The sequence below is a fragment of the Astatotilapia calliptera genome, chromosome 7 (genome assembly GCF_900246225.1).
Source record: "Astatotilapia calliptera chromosome 7, fAstCal1.2, whole genome shotgun sequence".
NCBI lineage: Eukaryota > Metazoa > Chordata > Actinopteri > Cichliformes > Cichlidae > Astatotilapia > Astatotilapia calliptera.
The window spans coordinates 22,973,949-22,990,516 of record NC_039308.1 but is presented as its reverse complement, the minus strand read 5'-3'; positions in this window follow the sequence as shown (position 1 = coordinate 22,990,516).

Sequence of the window (16,568 nt, the reverse complement as noted above, 5' to 3'; positions counted from 1 at the left end):
GTTGGCGTTGGAGGAGTGGCGTCATCATCTGGAAGGCGCGGCGCTACCGTTCCTGGTGTGGACGGATCATAAGAACTTGACGTACCTACGCGGTGCGAAGAGGTTGAATGCACGTCAAGCTCGTTGGTCGCTGTTTTTCGCACGTTTTAACTTTTCCATTTCCTATCGCCCGGGTTCCAGAAACACCAAACCGGATGCCCTCTCTCGGCAGTTTGACTCTGACACGGGTCCGGCGGAGTTTTCCACCATTCTTCCGGCCGGCTGTACGGTGGGAGCTATTACCTGGGAGGTGGAGGACGCCATCGACCGGGGCCTCCGGACGGAACCGGATCCGGGCACGGGACCGCCTAACCGGCGTTTTGTTCCCGCGGCTGCTCGCTCCAAGGTACTGGAATGGGTGCACGCTTCGAGGTTTGCGTGTCACCCGGGCAGGGGCAGGACGACTTCTATGGTTAAGAGACATTTTTGGTGGGCCACTCTGGATAAAGATGTTCGGGAGTATGTGGCTGCGTGCCCTGTGTGTGCCAGGTGTAAGTCGCGTACTCACCGTCCTGCTGGGCTGTTGCAGCCGTTGTCTACGCCTCGTCGCCCTTGGTCCCACATCGCCCTGGATTTTGTTACGGGACTCCCGGTTTCGGCTGGGAAGACCACTATTCTCTCGGTCGTGGATCGGTTTTCTAAGGCTGCTCATTTCGTCGCTTTGGAGAAGTTGCCCACTGCGGCTGAGACGTCTACGTTGTTGTTGGACCATGTTTTTCGGCTTCATGGCATTCCTGTGGAAATAGTTTCGGACAGGGGTCCGCAGTTCTCGTCCCAGGTTTGGGGTTCTTTTTGCGCTGCTTTGGGGGCCAGGCCTTGTCTGAGCTCTGGTTACCATCCTCAGACGAACGGCCAGACGGAACGTTTAAATCAGGAGCTGGAGGCCGCGCTCCGCTGTGTGACCTGTCATAACCCTGCGACTTGGGCCTCGTATCTGCCGTGGGTGGAATATGCCCACAACTCCTTGGTTTCGTCTGCTACTGGGTTGTCACCGTTTGAGGCCTCTTTGGGTTATCAGCCGCCCCTGTTTCCGGTGGAGGAGGCTGATCTTGCTGTCCCCTCGGTCCAGCATCATCTACAGCGCTGCCGTCGGGTCTGGTCTCGTACGCGGGAGGCGCTGTTGCGAGCTGTGGCTCGCCAACGTAGCTGTGCCGACCGTCGCCGGTCTCCTGCGCCTGTTTACTCACCTGGACAGAAGGTGTGGCTCGCTGCGAAAGACATCCCTCTCAGGGCATCCTCCCGCAAGTTGTCTCCTCGTTACATCGGCCCCTATTCTGTGGACAGGGTCCTCAGCCCTTCGGCTGTCAAGCTCCGTTTGCCTGCTGCCTTGCGGGTTCACCCGGTCTTTCACGTTTCTCAGGTGAAGCCGGTGGTGTCTAGTCATCTGTGCCCGCCTCCGGTGCCCCCGCCTCCCGCCCGGCTCATTGACGGGCATCCTGCGTTTTCTGTCCGGCGCATTCTGGATGTGCGGCGGCGGGGTAGGGGGCTGAAGTTTTTGGTGGACTGGGAGGGTTATGGGCCGGAGGAGCGTTCTTGGGTTCCTCGTTCTTTGATGCTTGACTCTGTGATGGTTTCTGATTTTCTTAGGTCACGTCGTGGGGCAGGTGCTGGTCGGCCGCCGGGTGGCGTCCCTTGAGGGGGGGGTACTGTCATGGTCCGGGTGTGTGCCAGTGTGTCTCCCTCCGAGCCGGCGTCTCCACCCCTGGGAGGGGCCTCAGTGTTTTTGCTGATCGCTGACATCTGTGGGTAATTAGCCGGGGGACTCATAAGGCCAGCGTTCTCAATCTCTCTTCGCCAGATTCTCTGCTAAACATCAGTCAGTGCAGGCCACCACCATAATTTCCTTACGTGTTTTTTTGTGAATCACCTTTGCTTCACTGTATGTTTGTTTTTTGTGCGCCTCCCTTTTTCAGCTACACCTAACTGTTAAACCCCTGGCGAAGAGCTTCTACTTGGATGCTGGACTTTCTGGCAGTCCCTCAGGCTACCACCAAAACTACCTACCTGCCTCTCTGCCTCCACGCCAGGAGTTTTTGGATTTACACACCCGGATTACTCCCCCTCCATGTCATCTCCGACCTCCGTTGGCAAGTACACAGTACGAAGGAGGATTTTGAGCCAAACAACATATTCATATGCCTCCTTATCTATGTTTTGAACATTTGCATTCTGTTACAGTGACCCCGACCTTTTCCTGGACCTTTTGTGACTTGCTTTCCAGTCCAATCCCCGGACCCGGACCAGATCATTATTTAGTTAACGTCTACGCTCACCTTTTGTTTATGAATATTTTGTGTGCACATTAAACATTATTCTTAAAATATATTTACGAGCTGTTCGGCGTCTTGCGTTTGAGTCCTGTCACTCGTCTGAAACGGTCCCGGCCGTAACAGAGAGAAATCTGCTTTAAGTTACTTTCAGGAAAAAGTTTAAAATAACCTACTTCAAACTGGGAGTAAATGGCTGTGTGCACAATTATTAGGCAAGCTGTATTTCTGAGGATTAACTTTACTCTGAACATCTGCATTTCATTTGGTCATTTCAAAATGTTAATTAAAATCCAAAATGGATACCCCATCTCAGTTGTTTATTTTCATTAGTTAAAGTGAGAATAATAAAAACAAACAACTCTAAATTTACAAATAAACATTTCTGATATTAAAAAAGAATTCAGTGGGGGCTGTTTTAGCTCAGTGGGTGGGCAGGCGACCACATGCCACATGGCCAGAAAGCAGTGGCCCTTTGCTACATGTCTTCTTCGCTATAATAAACCCAAAAATGCAAAAAAAAAAAAAGAAGAAGCAAAAAATAAATAAAATAATAATAATAATAATAATAATAATAATAATAAGAATGATATGATAGATCAACAAACTGATAAGTCCATCTATTGAAAATCAACCTTTTTGTGCCACAGCAGCAACAGCCTCACAGACACTGTTTAGAGCCGTGTGCTGTGTTCCTTGTGTCTTGTTCAGTGGTGATTGTGTTTTAGCCTTCCTTGTCTTGGCCATATCTGTGAGCACTGAATCTACCACTCCAGGTAGGGTCTAATTCTGGAATATGATAGCTTCACGTTTGATTGTTCTCAAAACTTGGGTGTTTCTTGCAATTCTGTTGACTGTTTGCACCAAAATGTTTGATGGTTCTGTCATTGCACCCCAATATCTTTGCACTTTCAGGAGTGCTGCATCCTTCTAAAAGACTTCTGACATTTGTTGCCATTTTACTGTCAGTTAAATCTTCCTCTTTTCTTTTTTTTAAGTCCATTTTGTCTGAGAAAAAGAAGCCACCTAATAATTATGCACCCCTTGATATGAGGTGTTGGTCTCCTTAGGCAGTACTCTCCGTCATTGCACAAACACACATCACCTGATGTGCTTAAATCAAATAAGTGTTCATGTTTAGAGTATGAAAGCTTAGAGTATGAAAATATGCATAAAAATTGTCAAAAGATATGTGCAAAATACTCACTTGTCTAATAATTGTGCACAGTGTGTAGACCTGTGACAGCTGGGATAGGCTCCAGCTCCCCACAACCGTGACCAGGAGAAGCGGTCACGAAAATCCAACATCAGGTGATTTTTCTACTGGAATTCCCCTCATGTTCATACAAAACGCTATTCAAAGGATTGGTGGGAGGAATATCAAGGTCTATGCAGGGACATTACACCAACTGGGGTTGCTCAGCTTCTTAAATAACATGGTCCAACTTCTCTGAACAGTTAGTGTCTGTCACAGTTCATGAAAAGGAGTCAGAGGCAGGACACACCTAATACAGTTTCAGAAGGTTTTAATGAGCAACTCGTGATCTCATAACAAAAATAGACAAAAGATCTTGTTTTTAACTGAATGTTCACTGAACACTGGGTCAGAGTTTAGTTGCTATAGCAGTTACGAAGACAGGATTTCTTCAGAAGCAGAATATTCAACTCTAGCTTGTTATTTAATAAAGATAAGTCTTCCGAAATTGTCTCAAAGGCAGAATTTTTATTCAGGTAAGCAGCTAGTTAGTTAACACTGAAACGCCAAGTGTATCATATTTTATTCATGAGTTTTGGAGACCTCTACATCATTGGTGCAATTTTGTTTTTAACCCCGACCCAAATATGTGTTATCGCTTGTTTGAGATTAACAAATCTTGAGCATAAATTAGACAGAAATACCATATTTGCAGAAATGACTCAAAAACTCATATATACAAATTGATCCTTTGACACAGGATCTACTTTAAGTTTGTTTGTTTCCAGAGTGTGCGTGAGAGAGATGGTCAGAACAGTACAAGAGGAAGAGACAGATTCTTGGAAGACTCCTGAGATCTGAACTGGTCTCAAAGAAAAAAAATCATCTGTGCTTTTCACAATGTCATAATGCATTTACGGGGTCATATCATTTTGGTTCAGTCAGTTTCTGTAGCTCTGTAAAGTAACTCAATTACTTGAAACACTTCACAGACATAAACATAGTTTACCTGACAGTAAGTTACTGCCAAACTGATTTAAGCACATGTAGTTAATTACTCGTCAACAATGAATACATGTCAGGCTGACCTGTAGAAATATGTGTTACATGTTTACAGCGGTCACGTCTTTTTCCAGTTTCTTGTAACTGTCTAGTCATGTTGACTTAAAAGGACCAGAACAACCTCTCAATTTAACGCTAGTACCGTAGCCTTCATTTATATTTCACATTACACTTTTTAAATAGAAGCAGAATGATTCCCAAACAGTTTTGGGTTTTTTTCTTTTGCTCTTTAAGGACTTTCTTGTCGATGTTGTTACAAAAACCTGATACCCAGAGTTGACTCTTGATCCTGAGAAGACCGAAAACCACAGAAAAGTTGCTAAATGAACTTTGAGGTGTGGCTTCTGTTTAAAACTGTTGCGTCCTGCGTCAGTTCTAGCCTGGTTGAAATATGTTTACAGTTTGAATTCAGAGCCGAGTGGTGATCGCCACATGTGATGAACCAACTTTGATAACAACGAAAGAGCTGATAATCTGCATCCACTGTCAGATCCAAAAGACTCCCTCCAACACTTCTAATGGTTTCTTTGAACAACACCTGAAACAGAAACAAACATGACTGTATACTTACTGCATTGCATGTCTATAGTACTGTTAGTAGCATGCTACGCAAGAATGTCGTGGATCGAGCCACTCCTATCTGGCAAAACAGCTGCTGTGTGATCTTCCTGTCTGCGGTCATGTTTGAATGTTGCTAACCACAGATCATTCAACAATCAGCAATGATTTCCTGCCCTGTGTGAGTCATTAGAAGAGTGTGAACTCATGCTCAGACATGTAGGGAGTCTTATTTATGCATCCTTCATAAGAAGCTGGGAGGAGTTCCAGGTTATTACAAGGGCATATCGTTCCATAACCCACATGATCTTGAAGGGCTCAGTCAGTAACTGTGAAGAAACAGAAGTCTTTTGTTTTGTTTCATGGAAGTGTGTTGTGAAAACAATGCAGTACAGTGGAAAAATGCACTCATACATCTGGTTTCTGGCACGCTAGATTTATAATGTATCTGCTTTGATAGAAAAAAAACGTTCATTTTCACATCATCATGACAAGCTGTTGATTAAAAACATGCAGTACTAACATGCACCATGTGGTGGCAGCCTTTTGCTAGCAATGGACTAAACTCTTGATTCCTGTGATTGTGTCCCCCCCCCCCCCCACAATCACTGTAAAGGTTGATTTTATTTATGTATTTTAGCATTAAGTGCATTTATGTCACAGAGTGTTTACTCTTTATGTAAATTTGAGGCTTTTTCACTCACTCATATCTTCATATCTTGTCGTTCGCTCTGCATTAAATACACTGACTGCTTTGTTAATCACAGGCTACCCGTTTATTTTCTCTAATGTGTCAGCAAGTTGTTTTGCAGCTGTCAAGCCGTGAACTGTTGCGTCCTCGAGTCATGAACAAAAGCTGTCACTGCTGATGGTGAATCAATGGGCATCAAATGGACAAGAGCAACACAACTGAACTACCTGACAAAAAAATATTCTGATATTTCTTGCTGCTAGCCTCTGTGCCACATTGGTCTTTGCTTGTTTTCTGACAGTGATGCAAACTGGAGGTCTCATAAATTCACTACATCTGTATTTCTCACAGCATCAAATGTCATCAAGTGTCTTCACAGTAGGGAAACTTTTAAAATTTTTAAGCCCCTATAAGTTATTAAATTACTGAAGGTATTGAAAGATTGAATGATACCATAGCATGAACACTGGGTATTTATCAGATCCTAGAAAATGTCATCAGCTCCTTGTCAGAGGACTCAAGGCCAAGTGTGTGATTCATAAAATGCAAACAACAACAAATGTGCTCAGATTGATCAGTCTGGGGTTGCTAGGAGATCATTTGCTGACTGTATGTATGTGAAGCCACTTGCTACTCTGGTTTATGGCTCAATCTCACTAAAGTAAAAATAAATAAATAAATCTGTGGTTTCTAGGTGATTACACTGGATTTTCTTGCTGTCAAGGACTGATTGCAAGTAGGGTGTTGTGTGCTCAGTAGTTTGATCGCAAGGTGATTGCACAGGTTGGAGGCAACCTGTCTCCAAACAGTCTCTGGTGTAACAGAGCAATTATTTGTGTCTAACTTATAAACGCAAACAGATTGTGATGCATCTCTTTACAATAAGGGACTCGACTCACCTTGTTGCCACATGTTTGTGTTCTGGTTATATTGCTGCATAAAAACAAGGTTGCCAAATCAGAATCAGAATCAGAATCAGAATACTTTATTGATCCCTGGGGGAAATTATTTTTTGTTACAGTGCTCCATTATAAACCAACATTAAGACAAGACAGACAATACACTAACTAAGAATAGTACAATATATACATATATATATATACATACATACATACATAAGTCACTCATAAATAAATAGCTGAAAAAGAAACATGTGTAGCTGTAGCAGCAAACAGTGTGTTAAGTGGATGCGTTGTACAGGGAGATGGCCACAGGCAGGAATGATTTCCTGTGTCGTTCAGTGGTGCTTTTCGGTAATCTCAGTCTCTCACTGAACGTGCTCCTGTGACTGACCAGCATGTCATGGAGTGGGTGGGAGGTGTTATCCAACATTGTCTTTATCTTGGACAGCATCCGCCTCTCCGACACCACCTTGAGGGAGTCCAGCTCCATCCCCACAACATTGCTGGCCTTACGGATTAGTTTATTGAGTCTGTTGGCATCTGCGACCCTCAGCCTGCTCCCCCAGCATGCAACAGCATAGAGGATCGCACTGGCCACAACAGACTCATAGAAAATCCTCAGCATTTTCCGGCATATGTTGAAGGACCTCAGTCGCCTCAAAAAATAGAGACGACTCTGGCCCTTCCTGTAAAGTGCTGTGGTGTTTTTAGCCCAGTCCAGTTTATTGTCAATGTGTACTCCAAGGTATTTATAGTCCTCCAAATACTGCCGATTTTCCACCAAACTGCCTTCCGACAGCAGCTGTGTCACTACTTATGGAGGAATTTCTGTTTCAGACATTTTTTTTTTTGCTGATTTATCACAGTTCTTCCCTGTATTATCACAAACAAATTGAACACAATTGCCAACTTGACCAAACTCAATCACAAACTGATAGCAGACTGACTCTGTCTTACTCCCTTTTGAAGATCGGAGCTAACTGAGTTTCTTTTTCTACAAAAGTGACAATAATTTTGGTTTAGCCATGGTCTCAAACCACCGTTTCCCCTAGTGTGACTGTAGTGTTAAAAAGTTGCTCTATACATGAAGGTTATCATTATTTGTTCTTATAAAATTCAGCTTGTATTAACAGGGTAGGCAGAAAACAGTTTCTCTGTATAACCAGAAGAAGTTAGAAGTTATTTGCCCACAAGTAACCATTCCCATAGTTTTTAAGTCTGTTGATTTAGCTATGGCCTGTTTCAATGAATAGTAATAAAGCCCTTAAAAAACTGAGGTTTAATTCTCTAGTCATCGGTGATGTTTGACAGCTGAGAGTAAAATTGGATGTTAGGAGTTTACCAAGAGAATAAATGAATGTGTTCATTTTGAATGAATGTGTTCATAAATGAATGTGTTCATTTATTCTCCCTGTGCAGGGGAGTTGATGCATCTCATAGTGAACAATCAATCAGGTTTGGAGAACAAACAAAACAATACATTGCTTTTCTTTATCAGTCTCTGCCCTTGAAATGTTCTTTCCTATAAAATTGTCTCACTTGCTGTCTGCTGTGTTTGTGTGTCTTGTAAGTATTACCGAGCACACTACGTTTGATGGCTTGAAATTGATTTGAATAAAGTCGGGGGGGAAGGGGCGGGAAAGCGTGGCCAAGGAGAGAGGGCAGGCTGCTCCTGCTTTGCATGCACGGGGGCTTCTGTGGGAGAAGGAGTTGACAGGGCGCCGCAGTGCTGCTTCCAGCTCTCAGACAACAGCTGCTCAGAAAGAGGAGACGTCCTGAGGGTGATGCGACATGTCTCGCTCTTTTTCCATCTCTCTTCTCACCTGTCTGCCTCTTCCTTTCAACAAACAGACATGCGCCAGACACGCGTGCAACACACGGTCTTCCCGACATTCACACAAATACGTCGTCACGGTCGTGAGATTCATAAGAAATTGGCAGGGTGCCTACACACACACAAAACCCTCAAAATAAACCAGGTACAGCCGAGTTTTGATGGAATATGTTATTTGTTCCTCTCACTTGGACAGGTGCTTATGAAGAAAAATCATCAGCTCTTTAATGGAAATTAAACCGTCCTCCTCAACCGATTACCAATTGCTGCTGATCACAGATATTCAAAATGACAAGCTGTTCAATGAGCATCACAAATCCATGTTTTGTATTTATTTATCTTATTTGGTTACTTGACAGCTTTTGATCATTTCCCACCAGCAAGGAAAGGCAAAACAATTCCCGCGGAGTGATTTTTCCACACAGCACAACACTCTTATCCCTGTTGTCACCTTCCGACCTTGGTCCGTTTTCCACCCTGTGCAGACAAAAGCTCACTAAACATAAAATATTCTTGTGAAATCTTTGGTTGCCTTAAAACAAGAGAAATTAATTTCATGTAATTGAGTACAAGACATTGATATATATGTATAAATAAATGTGTGTGTGTGTGTGTGTGTGTGTGTGTGTGTGTGTGTGTGTGTGTGTGTGTGTGTGTGTGTGTGTGTGTGTGTGAAGCTGGCTGCACATTGCACATTAATTCAAATGGATGTGAAACAAGAGTGTGTATGCATTTTCTTTCTTTGGGTACCTTTTAATTACTTTCATATCTTTGGAGGTGACCCAGTTCTAAAATCAAAATGGGCTAGTTGGGTGGGGTGCTGTGAATTGAGTCAGGAATAATTAAAGTATCTCATGAGAAGGATACTAACAGAAAACCCTCCTGTTTCTGTGGCAGGAAACATTCATCGCATTTCTTTTACCAAATCCAAGATTCTGTGTCCAGTGTGGGAATGCTTCTGTTGCTGCTTTATTACTCCTTCCAGTAAAGCCGGAAAGTAATTTCGTGGCTGTTTTTTGTGTTACTTTGGAATTGATAGCACATAAAAGGACAGAGAGATGTGCTCCCCCCCACCACCTTTTTTTTTTTCTTTTTTGCCCTTGGTTTGTCAATAAAGAAAAGGAGCAGGGATTGCAGAGGTGTGGACAGGGCATGCTCTGATCTCCAGACAGAAAGAAATCAATTTCAGAGTACAAGCTGTTCAGAGACAGGCGGAGATGACAGTAAAGTCACACTTGTCCAACGGTAAGGTTGTAGAAGTTTGACAGTAAAGTTTAAGTCATTACTTCTTGATCAAAAAGATTTAAAATAGGAATTGTATCCATCTAACATCTTATCCATCTTAGCACTGAAGCTAATTAGGAATTGAAAACAGAAAATTGAAAAGGATCTTTCTAAGTGAACACAAATGGTCTTTTCCCTCATCTTACTCGGGTCAGAGAGAAGAAACAAGCACTTAAGTGTCTGTTCTGGGTCGTCCACCCAGTTGGTCATGCCTGAGGACACCTCCAAAGCGAACTTGGCATTTTCATTTGTTACCTGAACCACCTTCATGTGTAGCTCCTCGCAATGCAAAGCAGGACTGGGTTGGCGCTGAGGTTTTTGCAGAACTACTGAGATCTCTTTGAGGAGAACCAGTCACCCGGTGGAGAAAACTCATTACGGCTGGTTGTATCTGCAATCTCAGTCTTACTGTCACTTTTCAAAGCTTGTGAACACAGGTGAGCATTTGAATGAAAGCCGACTAATAAATTACATATATTACATTTAAAGCTCAGCGCTCGCCTCACCTCCTCATTCTCATACAAAGCCTGGCAGCAGTGCCCCCTAACTGATCATCAATCTCAGAATCCTTTGTACCATAACTCTACAATATTTCACCTGAGCTCCTCCACTTGTGGCAGCTGCTCCTTTCTTGTCTAGAATTTAAAAAAAAATGTGTCCTTTATCACATTCAGCTTCATATTTCGCTGTCACTCCAACAAAACCCAAAGGGAAAGATCATCTCCAAAAAGTAGAAAATGCAATTAAAGTGTCAACAAATGCCAAGTGTCCCACATTTGCATTTAATTTGCATTTGTTTGCACTTTTTAAAGAAATGTTTTTAATCTTCTAATTTAATTGTTCCTTTCTACCAACTGTAAAGAAAAAGTTTTCAGCCCTTACCTGTCGCGCTTTCTATAGTTGCAGATTTAGCCCTCAAAGGTTGACTTTGTCGGATGAAGCGACAGCTGTCTGATTTTATCGTGCCTTAGCTACGTTAGATTAAAAACAATAACACGGGTCTTCTTCCCCATTTAAACCTAATCAAATCTTCAGCATCTGACAATCCCCATCACAGAGAGACAGCGGCGCATTATTTGCAGAGGAGAGATGCAGTCCTAGTATTGTAAGGAGAATATTAGACCAGACTTTCATTGAAAGAATCGATAAATGCATCACTATTAGCATGCAAACACACTTTTAAACATAAAGATAAACCCAAATGTTGCAGTTATATATTGTGATAAAACACTACCTCACATGTATCTCCAGACTTTCCTTGAAATAGCAGCAAGAAATACGAGTGCTGCATTTATTCTGATACTAATTGTTTCAAATGTGCTATTTGTCTGCACTTATTATTTCTGGGTCACCGTTTACAAAGTGTTTTGGTCTCCTGTGGTAATGTGATTACAGTATGCTCTATGATGGATAACCTCATTGGCCACCATTTCTCTTCTAAAATATTTATTGGCAATAGAAAAACTGGCCTTGTTGTTAAGGAGACAGCTTCGTGGCTGGTGTGTAAAAATTATGCTGAGGGCTTTAACTTATATAGGCTAATGTCTTATTTGTCAGTTTAATAAACACCAAGTTCAGCGAATGATATTTACTGCCCTATAAGGAGCAATAAATATTGAGCCCCTGCCTTACTGAAAGGCAAAAGGGGAAGATTTTTAATTTGGATATGTCCAGCTTAAACTAGATAAATTAATTAAATTACTACTTATTCTTCCACATACAAAACTGAAAAATGACTCCCAAAAACACTGGTAATTGTGTTATAAGTATTCCTTTTTGTAGCTGCATTGTTTTACCTTGTGTTAGTTTCCATCATATTCCCTCAAAATCTGCACAGCTTGTGATTTTGGCAGAAAAAAGACAGCAGCAGGTTAATCTGCTTTTGACTCATCGTGACAGCTTTCCTGCTTTCTTCACAACTGTTGGATAAAAGCCAGGGTTTAGAAAAGTGTCCCGTAGTTGTGACTTTTGAAAATCAGAACAAAGTGATATCTGGGAAGCTGCGCTACATTATATGCTTGACGAGGAATAAAAATTGTGTGCAGCGCTACATAAAGCGAGACATTTTTCATCCTATGTGTGAGATAACAAAATTGTTTCATTAAAAACGTTGCAGTTACAGTTTTAAGGGTTCAAGTCAGTTGCTCTGACATTACACGCGCGTATAATCACTGGGTTTTAAATGGCAACATATTAGCTGGTTTGCTTAGAAATGAATTTAGGACTTTATCATGATTTGACATAATTAACATTAACACATTTTATGCTACTTTTTTGAACCAAAATAGCAAAACATCATCATCTCAATTGGCTGTGATGCAAAATATTTCCTCAATATTAATATGACAACAAATCAAAATATGCATCAATCAGAATGAATGCTGAGAAAGTAGCATCTTAGATTTCAGTATATGCGCTTGCAGTATGCATATATTTTAATATCAAAAGCAAGGACAGCTGTTCAAGCTCTAAGAGAGAGAATACTGAGTAGATGTGGGCTGTCACAGAGGTGGCGGACTGTATACTGCAGATAAATATGTGATGATTGGATGGAGCGCAGAAACCTGTAATTATAAATTACAGCCAACTCATCTGGATCAGGTTGTACCCTGAGTGTCCTCATTTGAATGCTGATTTTGTTGTGATTTTTATTTTAATGTCCAGATTAGCCTCCTCTGGTTTGAGTTGACCTCCAAAACAAATTCTTGAACTCTTGAAACTTTTGAGGCCGGTTTCCCTAAATAAAAATCAAGAATCACTTGAAGTCTGATTTGTCGACACCATCATAAAAACACACTTCATGTATGGCACTCTAAAATATTTGGGTTTTGATCATTCAGATGACTTTGAAAGAAGAAAGACTTCAGATCTGATCATAAAGACTTGCAAGGATGACCAACAGCATTAAAGCCACCTGCCTGATGATGTTCCCTTATGTCAAAAATAAATAACAAGCCAGTGGGATACACGGTCCTGCTGGCCACTGCCTTCAGGCCATGATGTTTCCAGAGGGAGTTGCTTGGTCCTGCAAGCAAGGTGGGTAATATGTGTGAAATAACATCCACCAACATACCAGGACACAACAGAATATTGTGTTATTATTGTGTTGTGATAAATAGACCATAAGACCATTTTTCACCTCATTCATCTGTGCTTTTAAAATTTGTGGACCAAAGATCTGTCTAAAGGCTTTAACATCACTCTCTGACACTGTTTATCGCCTGTCTTCATCCTGCAGAAATCCAGCTTGTCAGTCTTGGAATTAAAAACACGCTCTGCATCTAAATAGCATAAATACCAGTGTCGAGACTATGCTGCATTATTTAGATCTTACCAAAGGCACCCCATTGGACACCTCCAGCACCATTAGCTGGAGTGAAAACAAAACAGAGCTGCGGGATCTTAAGCTCAGCACTGAGAACTGCTGTTAGGTGTTGTAGTTGATAGGGTTGTTTACAACACATTATATATATATATATATATATATATATATATATATATATATATATATATATATATATATATATATATATATATATATATATATATATATATATATATATATATATATATATCTTGTTTTTGTCCACCCTTTTATTTTTTGTACTTGCTCCACGAGATAAGCTGTGATTACTTTTTAATCCCCAGCAGAAGAATCTGCTGTTAATTGATTAATTTTCTGAAAATTGCAGCATACAAAGACAATGGTGTTGTAATTATTTATTGGTCTGGTTTCTCTTTGATATTCTAACAAATATAACGCACAAAAACATATTCAAACATGGAATGATCAGTATGAGAGTAATGTCCAGTGAGATCCAGTTTTACCCTCTCCTTTTCTTTTTATCTGACCTCAGAAAGTAACCGCGTACTCATGTAAGCCTCCATCCAAATGCATCATCATAAGCCAAGGTCAACAAACAGTGACAGTTCCTCACAGCCACACCTGTCACTGAATAGACGCTATTTATCTGTATTTTTGTAGGAATGTAAACTGAAAGGTGCGGTATGAAAAACCTGACAGAAAAAACAGTTGTCAGTTCACATAAAACATCTAAAATTAAAACGCTTCATCATTTTGACATCAATATTTATTTAAATGGGGAATATTTTTCAGATCATGAATCATCAGGGTAATTTATTCTTTGCCGTTACTAAAGCAGATTCGACCGAGGTTTATTGTCTGTCTTTTTCCGGCAGAATTCCAGCATGTGGGAATTCCTCGGAGCAGTCAGGAGGAGCTTCAAAAGCGCTTTGCCCATTAGGGTATTCAGCTGGTTTCATCTTTGTCTTCCTCTTGCTCGGTTTTTGTTGCACGTGGGACGAGACACACTCACCAGGGTGGGAAGATTTTTCGTTTTAACGGATGCTGGTTAATCAGGAGATATATATTATATGTAATACTAAAATGAGTCACAACATTGAAGCCACATGCCCATTACTGTGCTGGTCCTCCTCATGTAATTCAAACCGCTCTAACTTGTCAGGGGGAGAGACACAGGACCTCTGGGATACCCTGTGGTGAGGTTTTGGTGGCATTGATCATGACCTGTTTCATTGCATCCCACGGATGCCTGATTGGACTGGGATCTCGGGAGTCTGAAGGCCAGGCCTTGGGCTTGGTGTCCTTGGGGAATGGTGCATGTCAATTTAGCATTCACATGAATGTCTGGACCTGAGATACATTTTATAAGAAGCTGATGGATGTTATTCACTCCACCTGACAGCGGTTTTAATTTTATACTGGCTGGTGTGTGTCCTGTTAGCTCGGGCAGTAAGTATAACCTAACTTTAGAGTTTCAGAAGCTTAGCTCATCCTTGCTCTGACTATTTGTGTGGTGTAAGAGGGCCGTCCTCTGATGTGTGTCCATTTAAAGCATCTTTACAGAACAGTTGTGGTTTTGTAATTGCTGGACTGGCTTCAGTCAGAGAATTGGTTCAACTGAAAGATGCTGACTCTCATTTGAACAGCCCTCCATCCCTCCTGTACAGCATTTCATTTCTGTTTGTGACCTGTATCGCCTCCTTATTCACCTTCCTGCTCTGTGCGAAAGGATTGACATTCAGCGCTTCAGCAGGAAGGATGGGCTCTTGAGCAGCTGTATTAGGTTATCTTCAGCTCAGTCTCTCCCCAGGTCCCTGCTTAGTACTCAGAAAAGACCTGTTGTGTTGAGATACCGGCTTGTGTCACGCTGTGCTGTGGCACCGAGGTGATCAGCTGTATATTTACCTGCTGCATTGCAGTCAAGGTCAGTGGATTATGATGGCTGTAGCCCAATTCATGAGCATCAGGAGAGACCTGTGTGAGGTGAGGAGGAGTTGAGTGTTTATTTTACAGAGATCGGCTTTTGTCTGCGATGTCTGCCTTCCTGAACTGTAGACTGAGACAGATGGGGATTTAGTGATGGTTTTGAGCAAGTCTGCTGCAGAGTGACCATCCGTCAGGCTTGACAGGAAGTGTGTGTTGCTACAGTGATGATCAGCTCCCATGAGTCCTCTTGGCAGTTGTGATTGCCAATATTGTGCTTAAAACCCACAGGGCAGCTCTGGCAAGAAAGGATTTCTGAGTTAAATAGGAGGTTACATATTTAATAAGACTTGACTGAGTGTCTATGGATGACCAAATTTTAGTTTGCTAAAAGATGGATTAGAAAAGAAAGAAAAGGTCAACTGTTTATAGACTGTGCTTGATAGACCAGGGGTAACCTTTCATGTCATTGCTGACGTCTGTGGTGTTCTTGCTCCGTTCTTGCTCCAAATACAGATTTTAATTGTTTATCGGGGTCGTTGTTATTCAGTGACAGTCTGCGATGCTAGATCCATATTAAAGTGGCAGTAGGGTAATCAATCAAAGTGTGTCGGGCAGCAGCATTTGACACGTGACATGCAAAAACCAAAACGTGACAGCAGCATATACAGCCCTGTGCTGCTTAAAAGGTTTTTCAAATTAGTTTCAAGAAGAGGCTTCAAGGAGAAAATTGTAGTGAACGTTCAGCTCTCTTGCATATGGCTTTACATCTGGCCAATCGGATTTGGCCAGCAGACACATGCAGCTGATCCAATGAACAGCAGCTTGATGTGTCTCCCCTCATAATTTTAAAGATCTCCCTAAAATGATCCAGAGTGTAAATCTGTTTCTTTCTTTCTGACTAAGCCTGTTTTTCAACTGTATCTACAATCAGACAATTTAATATGCTCCAGGTGAGAGAAGTCTTTATGCAAATATGATGCCATCTGTTCTTGTTTTACTTTCTTTCCTTGGATGAAGTATTTAACTGGTACCACACAGACTAAGTTAAAATCCCTCAAACAGAAATAACACTAACTATACTATAAATTTATTGAAACTTACAAAATCATTACATGGTTTCATCTTTATGGTCTAGAGCTGCAAAAAATTGACTTGCTCAGATAATGATTTTCTACTCAATTTGAGGACTCAGTCACACAAACTTAGTCCTTTTAACCAAACACACACTCAGACTCTGATGGATGCATTGAAAAAAATCTGGGTTCAATATCTTCACCGAGGATCCTTCGGCAATTTGCTAAACTCCTGGTTATGTGATATCTTTCACTTGACTTTTTCAAGGTTATTTCACTGCAGGCTCCAGCCAGATATCTTGCTTTTAATTGCATCTTGTAAGTCAGTCATGGTCATGTGTCACTGTCTCAGTGTCTAAGGCTGGTAGTGCTAAATGAGACCTGTGATGCTCTAAGATTAAATATCCTTGTC